Consider the following 9,480-nt stretch of genomic DNA (forward strand, 5'->3'; position numbering starts at 1 on the left):
TGCGTGCGTGCGTGCGTGCGTGCGTGCGTGCGTGCGTGCGTGCGTGCGTGCGTGCGTGCGTGCGTGCGTGCGTGTGTGTGTGTGTGTGAGATGAGAGAGAGAGAGAGAGATCTAGAGTGAGAGGGATAGAACAAAAGAAACAAGAGAGAGGGTAATAGTGAGTTAGAGATGATTCATTAGAGAGAAGTTGAAAGGAAAGAGAAGAGGTGGCAACGGTAGTCTAAATGGTGGCGTTAGGAAGTTGCGGTGGTGAAGGTGATAAAGAAGATGAAGATTAAAGGTCAATGTTTGATCAAGTGAGTTTTTGAATTAAAATAAATGTCCCCGAAAATGTACAGAAAAACATGGGTTCCTAGAGAATTTATTCATCGAAGATCATTTTCTATTCAGTTAATTCTATTTTGGCCCCTAAAGATGACCAATTCACCAAAATGGCCCCGAAAAGATGACCAGCTTCTATTTTGACCCCCTTTTTGAATTTTTTTGGCTTCTTTACCCCTTAATCCTAGAAAAACATTCATTGACGGTCTTTTGATTATAGTCTTCATCGGAAATTAAGTTGTCGGCAACTGGTCGTCGTCGGCGACTTTATCACCTGAATTTTTTTTCCTTCTTCTTGCACAACCAAATAACTCAAGCCTTGGTGGAAAAAATTCGAACTCAAATCTTGGAATGACATATATAGATTTCACTGATATGGAACAGCACAAATTCGTGAAATGGCAGAAATTGATTTCACCGATATGGATAAGGAATCATCGGGATCATGAGGGAACATATTGGAACTTAGATCGACATCGATATGGATAAGAGCTGGAGGTCACACGAATGTTGTCTCTCTAGATATCTTGAGCAATCGGTAAGCTCTCTCTAGATATCCTGAGCAATCGATAAGTTCTCCCTCTCTAGATATCCCGAGCAATCGGTAAGCTCTCTCTAGATTGTGATGATCATGATTTGATCAAGTTTTCTCTCTAGTTAGTGAATATATCGTGAATGAGTAAATTACTAGTGGTGAAATTTGGTTACTGGTTGTATTATGAAGGGGATAATTGTGAGGGATAATTACTAGTTTTCTCTCTCTAGATTTCTCTTTAGCAATCAGTAACCATTTGATCGTGGTGAAATTCAAAAATTCAATATGTTTTTCTTTTTGGGTACTTATTGTATTATCCATAAATCAGATTTGGTTTGCTTTCTGAGATGGTGTATCACAAGGGGATGAATCATAAGGTCTTTTAATACAGTTACAAATCTTAGAAGAACATTGAAGTAAATGAGACGGGAGAGCGGTGAAAGATATTAGAGAGAGAGTAAGAAGATATATGATGATGATGATGATGATGATGATGATGATGATGATGATGATGATGATGATGATGATGATGATGATGATGATGATGATGATGATGATGATGATGATGATGATGATGATGATGATGATGATGATGATGATGATGATGATGATGATGATGATGATGATGATGATGATGATGATGATGATGATGGTTGTTTGGTTGTTTAGAGATGAAGGGGAATAAGAAGGGAAAAAAAAAGGTAAAGAAGTAAAAGTAATGAGACTGTTAAAGTTGACTAACATAAAATTCGAAAAGAGGGCCAAAATAGAAGTTGGTCATCTTTAGATGGTTATTTTGCTAAGTTGGTAATCTTTAAGGGGCTAAAATGGAATCAACCCTTTCTATTCCCAAAGCGGCGGCCTTTTTTAACCTTAATGTAAGCAACATAAATATTAGTTGCTTATTTTACATTGGTATTGTTATTTTTCTAGCATTCCGTGATTTTCCCTATTTTTTTGTTATGTCTTGTGAACATACCATCACCTCAGATACTATCGTACCTATTGAATCGTCTCTCCCGAAGTCCAGTGCCTCCGCCGAAGATGATTTAGAGGTGCCTCCATGTTGTGGACAAGATTCTAGTTTGAACTACTTCTCTCATGTCCAAAATGAAGGGATTTATACCCTTATACTAGTGTTTATAGCAGAAATAAGACATCTATTGTCTACATTAGTATTCCCAGGATCACATGCATAAGCCCATAATAATACTAAGTAAAACTAGAAAGATAAATACCTTATTCGATAGTTTTCCCTCGAACCTTTCCAATTGCTTATGAGAAGACCAAGAGCTTCAAGCGTAGCTCCTCTACCTGGGACACGAGCAATCAACTTGATCTTCCACCTTGTTGTTTAGCTAGCACACCAATGGTGGTTGGAAGAAAAACTCCTTTCTTCTTGACTAGATAGATAGTTAATGAGAATTAGCTCACTTTCTCCTCTCTACTTGATATGGTAGAGTAAGAAAGCTTAGAGAGAAATTCCACACCTTATTCTCTGCCCTAAGAGTGTTTATATAGAACCCTAATAAGAATCCACCTCCTTTTAGGTTTCCTAAAACACCCTTTAGAATAAGATTTAGGGAAATAGTCGAAAATAGCAACTATTGATGTTTTCTCAATTCCCTAAGGAGGAGGTGTCCAAACACCACGAAAATTGGCAGATATAATGCTTATTATATCAGCAACTAACCCTCCACAATTCAGCCCAATCCGAGTTCTAGAAGTACCCGAACCGGTCTAGGCCCAAAAACTCTGTTTTTGGCCTTTTTGTACTATCTTTGCCTAGTTCCTCTTTAGGCCTATGAGATATGTTTATGGGACACTCCCATGATTATATCTCACTCCCACTAGTCATATCCTAGATCAATTTGTCACTCTTATGTGTAACTCGTTGTAGGATCCAATCGAAGTTAGCCGCAAATTACTTCGTAATTCGACGATCGTAGTTGGTCTCTAGCTACAACTCTACGATCCCTAAATCAATCGGACGTGATGATCCTCTACATCAATTGTCCTATCCGACAAATTGTTCGCATTGTCACCTTCGTCGAAGGACATCTCCTTCAACTCCTTCACAAAAAAAGACAGAATGTGATGAAGAACGTCTTCATTCAAGTTGCTTATTATGTCTTAATCAATCACTTCCTTCTCCATAATCTTACCGTAAGTTGCTTCGGGATGTAAAGAAGACAGTCTTCTGTTCAGGGTTCATGGAATACAATTATAGAGCCTGCCACTTATGTAAACTTTCCAGAAACCCTAATTGTACCCTTATTTTTCTTGGAAATTAAGTCTTTACGGTCAATAACTACTCTTTGTCAAATTGAGGACCAAAACCGTACTACATCTAGTCAACCGAGCCCAAGCCCGTCTATAATTATTGTTAGTGCCCAAGCCCTTTCCTGCACGATAAAGGCAACAATATTATTTCATTAGAACATCGGCGGATGGAGCACAATAAGAATAAGAATAAACAATGTATTATTGATGATCAAACGCCCATCCCCCAAACGCCCCAATCTCAGAGCTATGGTAGTATATTTTGATACAGGCCCATCCCCCTTGCATCAATTTCCCCCGCTCCGCGGATCTACTCCTATAAATATTTAGACTGTTACATTGATTATTAGAGGCCTCCGCACCTCCAATATCAACCGTATGAGGCTGAGAATTTCCAGCAGATAGGTATCGCAGATGGTTGGATTGGATTTAAGTGTTTTGTCCAGTGTACCTTTGAGGGATCAACACTGGAACAGGGAAGCCATTTAGCACTTCTTGTAAGGTTGCAGATAGGTTTCTCCAGCCCTCACCATTTACACCCCTAGGGAAGACTATATATATATATGGTTTTTTTACTAGAAGGAGATATGTCTGTAAATACAAGGTACATTCCCTTTGCATTTTGGCGCACTTGCCTTACGTGTCTTAGTTCGGAACTATAACCTAAGCGTCGTTCTTCCCTTTGGTATTCTTTCTCATTTCTCAATCAACATCGATAAGGGTCCTCCCACCCCTCGAGGATCTCAAACTGGATTACAGACTTCTCCAACAAGCGAGAATGTTGGTTCTGATTTTGGACGCAGTACATTGGAATCCTTAAGCACCACCACGAACGCTGCCGCGCGTCCGCCTGCGGTGCGGTAAGGCACCACCCTGTTGTGCCAGCAACCAACTGGAACGGTGGTGAAATGGAAAACACCTCTCATTCTTTTCAGTCAAGTTCGTTCAACGCTTGAATACTATCCCTATTGGATATGGGGGATGGAGCAAGCAGTAACTATTAACCCGGAACGCGCTGACGCTCTTTAAAGCTGGAAATAAAATATAGAGTTTTTTTTTTTTATGAAGGAAAATATAGAGTTAGTAACCCAAGAGAGTGATTTAGTCCATACACATCATTTGACTTTTTTTTACATACTTTTTTTAAAAAATTTACCTAGTAAGTCGACTATAATCTATATAACAAAACACATTGGTTGTGACTAGGACAATCTGACTAGGACAAAAAAGATAAAAAAATTGCCAACGGGGATTGGAAGATGACACATTGTATTTGACATTCAAACTTCCCCTTGAATTCAATATCTTCTCTAAAATTAAAATGCTCCTAGAAGATGACTAGGATTACTACATAAACATCTATTGTATATGTTGGTTCTGGTTGAGACAAATCTAACCCTTTGAATTGCCAACTCGAACGAAATCTAACGGATTTGGGTTATGCATCAATAAACCCCTTCATTAGCCTCCCTCTATTTTAACAGATGCATTCAATTTATTTACCTCAATAATGGTCGGTCAAGTTCCCCATTCATGTTCCTAATTAATAATTGTTTTTCATTTACACGCAAAACCATTCTCCTCCCACCTTCACGTTCAGTTGCTCTCCCCTTCATCAATCTTCATAGGCCTCATCCTCTTACTCTCCCATCAAACTTCTTCAAACAAAATTTATCAAGTGTTCTAATAGGTTATGGTTGAAATTGTTCATTTCTAAATGTAATTCCTGGGAAATTGTTGTTTGGTTTTGGTTTAGAGATTAGAGTTTGAAATTAAGTGATTAAGACATTTATGGAGGTTCTTATCTATTTTGATTAGATCCAATTTAAGATGGGTGAAGAATGTTTTACAATTCCAAGTGAGTTCTTATGTTTCTTTGTTTTTGTTTTTGGTCCAATGGGGAAACTGTTCCTCACAACAACATCAAAATTCATGTTTGGGATTCGGGTATGTAATTTTCATATTTTTTTTACAGGATACAATATATAGTTTTTATCAGGAATTATATTCTTGATAAATTATACTATATATAGTGAAATACAAAATTTCCTGAAGAAGAAAAATTAATTTTTTTGGGTCATGGGTAATTACTTTGATCCATATGTTGGGAAGTCTTTTTTTTCGTTTCCAACTTCTGAGAAATTATATATTTCAATGATGTCTGATTAAAGTCAAGAGGATCACCCATTGTTGAATTTATGATGTTTGATTCTTAGTTAGCTACGCATCGGAAGTAGCTTTTTTTGTTGAAAACATCGGAAGTAGTTAGCCACATAGGAATTGTGTATTCCTTTGAACAAAATCTATGCCAGCTACGAATCCTTTTCTTCCTCACTAAATAGCAATTGTACCGATAAAATAATTTAGAGTGACTGAGTGAGACCATTATGACTTTATTGATTTATAGATTTCTCAGCATAAAGTGGGAAACAATAAACTATCCTAACTTGGGTACTCGACATGTTGTTTCACTTCTATTCGGTTACTCCCTAGCTTAATATAATAAATAATACTATGATTTATATGCAGCTTCATGAAATTGTGTATTTATTTATCCTTTTCAATGTTGTTTTTTTTTTCAATGTTGTTACTGAGTGAATTTTTCTTATTTTCTCTATAGTCTTCAACTTGAGCGTGGTTAAGCTTATCCAATATGTCTCGAGGGTATCCATTTGACTACTACAATTGGGTTTAAATTATAATTATTTCTTTTTCGTTAGTACATTTTTCTCTTTTACGGTGCAGTATCTCTTTCGTTCGTCGAAAGATACAACAATTCTCAACTTTGATTGGATGAAAGATGCAACAATTCTCAAGTGTCGCCACACAATACATTGGGATTATTTTGGAGAGATGAGGAAACCATGCATAGCAAGCATCTTATTTTCATAAATATATGGGTCAAATTGACGTACCAAGTGATGTATTTGGATTATGATTTTGTAATTTTCCCTATGAACTCAAATCAACCATTAGGTTACTGCTAAACTTAATGGTCAGCGTGATTCCTTGACTCAAACTTTGAAAATTAGAAAATCATTATCCTAAATCCACGTCAGTTTTATGGTATAACTCTTCGTACAACTGATGTGTATTAGTTTCTTCTGGTCTATGGTCTGGGAAAGAATAAACAATGAGGTATGGTTGTTTTTTTTTTATCTCCAATTGGACACTCACATGTAAATTATAATCACCTTATATTATTACTAATTGTACTTACATTTGGTATAAGTGTTTTCTCCTTAGCTGGATCCTTTTGTTAGATTTTAGTTATGCTCTAACCTAACATACAAGTTTTTCTGTCAGATTGAAGCAACTTGATGGTTCAACACTATCCGAATATAAGGGTGCCTTCACTATTCATGTGTGATATTTTTGTTACTAAAGAATAATTCCCGAAGCCCTTCCACAATAATCATCATCGACTAAAACAAACAGTGATTGATGGTTTACTTATAAATCACTATCATAATATAAGTGTGCCTTCACTTTGTCAGCGAAATATGAATCTGCAGACATATCACAAGTTACAATACAACTACAATCAATTGATTATCTTCATAAATGGAAGGAATGGTTTTTTTAGACTTATAAATCTCTATAATTTTCTATTTTTCTTTAAGCTTTTTAGTTTCATAGTTATCTCATTGTACAATTTTCCTAGACTATTTCCAACCAATTTTAATTTTTATTTGTAAGATTTTCCCTCGACTCTTTCTAATCAATTCAAATTTTTATTTGTAAGAATTTTTTGTATTAAGATCTAATTAGTCGTGATTAAGATCTAATTAGTCGTGCCGGAGGCACGGGTTATGTCTAGTACCTCATAAAATAAACAATTCATTGTAGTGAAATTTTGAGATTGTAAATGTCAGTAGAAGCTTCATTTAAAGGAATAGCTCAAAATATGTGAATCTACGGAGGTCCCAAGTTCGATTAGGTGAATTTATAGTTATTGAATCTGGGTTATTAAAGGAATAAATAATAATAAGTTTGTCGAGTTTCAGGATCTATGTTGGTTGGCTTTAGGCCCCTTTAATTATTGATTTAACTTAGACGGTTATTGTGATTATCACATCTTGATGATGTATCCATAACTTCTAATGACTAACCTAGATGGTAGTCGATTTCTCAATAAAAAAAGAATTGCCAAAAGGTGTAACAACTAACACAGTACACCTAATATACATGTGGTACCAAACAGACCTAACCTCTAACGGTTCAAATTTTGACCAATGACCCAGAGAAAAAGAAAAACAGATGATGAATGAATTCAAGTTATGATCATAACCACCATTACAACCATTTCTACAATCTTAGTGTACTAGAGGTTACAACATCATCAAAGAGAGAAAGAGTCTAGAGAGAGAAAGTGAATCAAAAGAGGAGTACAACAGAATCCCCTGTTTTTTTTAGAATCACCAAGAAATGGTACTAACACTTTCTTGAGATTTACTTAAAAGTTCTTCTAAGTAATCAGCCCCTAAATCTTCAAATTCTACTAAATTCTTTACATTTTCTACACTTATTTTACCTTTACTTTTTCTATTAATTGATCTTCTCCTCATTGAATGTTTCTTTTTTAAAGCCAAGACAGGGGAACATCCTTCTTCAAACCGATATTCGTTTCCTCGTAAGGATTCAATTACTTTCTCGATTGGAAAATTAAGAATCGCCATCGACCCTCTCATTGAAAATGCAGCTTGATCATATGCTAATGCAGCTGCTTCTGCACTATCAAATGTTCCTAACCAAACTCTAATTCCATGTCTAGTAGAATCCCGAATTTCCGCTGCAAATTTACCCCACGGACGTTTTCTAACACCTCTATACGCCTTTTCCTTTTCTTTCTCAATCGTTATTTCGCTCTCTTTCTTTATAGAACTAACTTCTTCATCTTTAACTCGAACCAAAAAAGGTACTTGTGAGGCTTCTTTGGGTGCTTCATTGAGTACATCGAAAAGAAACATTTCTTCAGAATCATTTTCATTGAATGGAAGGCCGAAAAAGAATCCATCCGATGACCCAATTGATGATTCGGAAGAAAATTCAGGATGTGGGACTTCAAAAGGATAGAAATCCATGTTTGGAATATGATCAAAATCAGGGTTTTAATTTATTAGTTGTAATAGGTTAGTAGTTCATGTTGGTTTTAATTGGAACTTAAAAATATTTGAAGCTAAAGGGTTTAAATACATGAATTGAGAAGTAATAAGATCTAGGACTTGACCCAAATTGAGGAGGTAGGACCTAGTTTGAGGTAAATCGAAATTAAGCACGTGGGTCAATTGACTAACGGCGGCTGGTCAAGGGAGCATATTCTATATTTTTTGTGTGTTGTCAGCACAATCATCTTGATTTATCACTTGGACTTTTCTTTGTTGGACTTTCTCTACATGGCACCAACTTGCTTGTTTGTGCTTCAAGATTTGGTACACTGATTCCGACAGTTTGGAAGTTATTATATTTTTTTTAGTAGTTAGGGTTGTTGTCCTCACTTAATACCAAATCATAATTCACCTCACCCTAATAACGAGAGATCGGAGAATAGCGTGACGAATCGAATAGATGAAAATAAGATGTCCACAAGAATTCAAACTATCAAAATATCGGGAATTAAGAAGTTAAACTGACATAATTCGCACTAGTTTTGATAGACAGACAAGATTTAAATATAATCTTGGGGTGGGGTAGAAAATCGACATTCGTTGGTGATTTTTCGTAGGACAAGATGATCTATAAGCCAATTTATTTTTATCGAAGTACGTTTTTTTTAATCCCACAACATATATTTTCCAACTTCTTTTGTTTTAGTTTTGTAGCAACCACTATTTTTGATTGGGAAGTCTTGGTTTGGAATTGGGTGGTAGAGTTGAACCATTGGTATCTAAGGTTTGAATTAAAAAGTGAAATATAACTTATCACCAAAAATTCAAATTCTACCAAAATTAAGAAGAAAATATAAGAATCTAAATAACGCTTACCAATAGTGTCGATTCCAATTATATAAACGTAACCAGTTGTGCTAGTTATCGATTTTTAACGAAGAAAATATATCATTTGTTTGCTCAGTTAGTTGAATCGATCAATTTTATTAAACATGATAGTAGTTTATGCTATTATTGACTAGGTTAGTTGCAGATAATTAATACTTAATTATTTATCCATAAGTGAATAAACAATCTTGATTATGAAAAACTAGAAAGCTAAAGGGGATTTTGATTAGTAATATGCAGATACAATGAAAAGAACCTTAAGGTTGAAAATGAAACCTAATAAAACAGGAGATGCATGAACTTCTACTATTTTTGTCACATTTTAATTTAGAATATATCAATTGT

The 9,480-nt window shown here is 35.4% G+C and overlaps 1 pseudogene across 1 annotated transcript; it reads right to left on the bottom strand.

Moving 5' to 3' along the window:
* Positions 1-7,403: 7,403 nt before the first annotated feature.
* LOC147559048 (ethylene-response factor C3 pseudogene) lies at positions 7,404-8,282 on the bottom strand (annotated as a pseudogene). The gene has a single exon (XR_015233581.1). The product of XR_015233581.1 is annotated as an ethylene-response factor C3 pseudogene (transcript).
* Positions 8,283-9,480: the final 1,198 nt, after the last annotated feature.

Source organism: Eschscholzia californica, unplaced genomic scaffold, assembly GCF_041429995.1.
Source record: "Eschscholzia californica isolate CP2 unplaced genomic scaffold, dmEscCali1.0.p SCAF_2, whole genome shotgun sequence".
Lineage (NCBI taxonomy): Eukaryota > Viridiplantae > Streptophyta > Magnoliopsida > Ranunculales > Papaveraceae > Eschscholzia > Eschscholzia californica.